Below are 2,021 nucleotides of genomic sequence, written 5' to 3' on the forward strand. Positions count from 1 at the left end.
TTCAGCCTATCTAAAACTAAATTCATCTCCCTCAATTCTGTTCCAATTCCACAAAAAACTTTCTGAGTGTACAAATCTCTCCCAACTGGCTTTCCCTCCTGCCTTACCCATTTCTTCAGTGGTATACCCCCCATTCTCCTTGGAACACCCAGATTCAAATTTTTTTTAACCACTGTCCTTGGAATCCCACCACTGGGTTTTTTAAGTCTCGCTACATGTCTCTGTCCATTTCCACAGCTGCCACCCGGGCAGCTGTCCTTTGAACGACTCATCTCTTTGCTGGACAATGTGCTTACAGCCGCTTGTCCCTTCAAACTATCCTGTGTTCAGCCCCTTGTTTATGTTCTTTTTATCCCATCACTTCTCCTGCTCAAAAGCCATCCATGGCCAGTTTTAAATGGCCATTATCAAATGAAGTGCTTGGGCTGGCAGGTTAGCTCAGTTGGTTAGAGTGTGGTGTTGATAACACCAAGGTCCAGCATTAGATCCCTGTACCGATCAGCCACCAAAACAATTTTTTAAGTTGATAAATGAAGTGCTGACTTCTTATCCTGGCATGTGGGTCCCTCCTTCATTTGATCCTAATCCATCCATCTTCCTGTTTTCTATCACACAACTTCCAAATGGACATTTCTAACTCATGCCAAAGTGGGGTATGCACCACGCCCGGGGCACGCCCTGTGTCCCTGAGCCTTCTCCACATACCACCTGCGTGATCTTGGATAATTTGCTTAACCTCTTCAACCTCAGCCTCACATCTACAAAAACAGGGATAATACTAATAAGGCCTTCTGTGAAGGATTGTTGCGAGAACAAAGCAGATGCATGAATGCAACAGCCATCATTTTTTTGCTTGCAGTTTTGCAGCTGGGGCTGAGCTTGGCAGGGACAGATCATATCTGCTCCCAGGACTGTCGCTGAGGTGGATGAAGGGGGCTGGAGGATCTACTTCCAAGATGGCTCACTCACATGGTGGGCAAGTTGGTGCTGTTGGCAGGGAGTTCAGCTGGGGCCATGGTCTGTAGCCTCAGTTGTCCTCCACTTAGACTTTGCAGGTGGCTTTTTGGACATCCTCACAACATGTCAGCTGGGTTCTGAGAGGGGTAGCAGAATTTGCCAGTCCTCTGAAAGGTTACTCCTGGACCTCACTGGTATTTCCTCACAGTGCAACTTCTACTGTATCCAACTTGTCAAAGTAGTCCCAGGCCAGCCCAGATTCAAGGCGGGGGGACAGTCTCCACCTCTCCAGGAGGGAGTGGCCTCTGCATATCAGGAAGGAAAGAATTGTTGGCCACCATCTTTCAAGACAAGTTACCACCTTAGGGTTTTTGCGGTTCCCTAGCTCACCTAGCAGAAGAGGTGCCCAACAAATATTTCACATTTATTAAAATCCTAAAGCCTGTAACTTATTTGTCAGAAGATTAGGCTGCTGCCATAAATCGTGATTTGACTTTGTCCTCTTGCTGTGCGTAGTCAAGATATTCCAATTAACATTAAGCTCCTTGAGGGCAAGGCTCCTATCCACAATATACAATTTTTTATTCCCCCCACAGAGACTGGCACATTGTACATGCTCCATAAATATCCAGCGCTTGATTTATTTTCTTCTGACAGCACAAGGAAGGAGCACAGAGTTGCTCTTCCTGAATTTTTGCAGAACACAAAGCTCACTGGCCTCGAGGGAAGACTCAGAGAAACAGGCCTTTGTTCTCCTGCCTTGGGCAGAGCGGGGCCCAGAGCCTTCCAGAAGGGAGAGTTTCGTGAGGAGACTGCAGACTGCGAAGGGCGTGTTGAGGAAATTCCATTCAAGACCCTCATTTCCGAAACTGCTCTGAGATTAGCCTGGCTTTGTGCAGGCCCCAGTCCTAGGCAGAGAGAGGCCAGCTCTGAGGTCATAAAAAGCACCAGGGAAATACAAGCAAGTCCCTTTATAGCCGGGACAGGAGGTTAAAGGATTTGCTTCATTGTTTATTTCTCAGACTGAGGCCAATTATCCCAGTTACTTTAAAAAAAAAAAAAAA

Source organism: Galeopterus variegatus, unplaced genomic scaffold, assembly GCF_000696425.1.
Source record: "Galeopterus variegatus unplaced genomic scaffold, G_variegatus-3.0.2 Scaffold2806, whole genome shotgun sequence".
Taxonomy (NCBI): domain Eukaryota; kingdom Metazoa; phylum Chordata; class Mammalia; order Dermoptera; family Cynocephalidae; genus Galeopterus; species Galeopterus variegatus.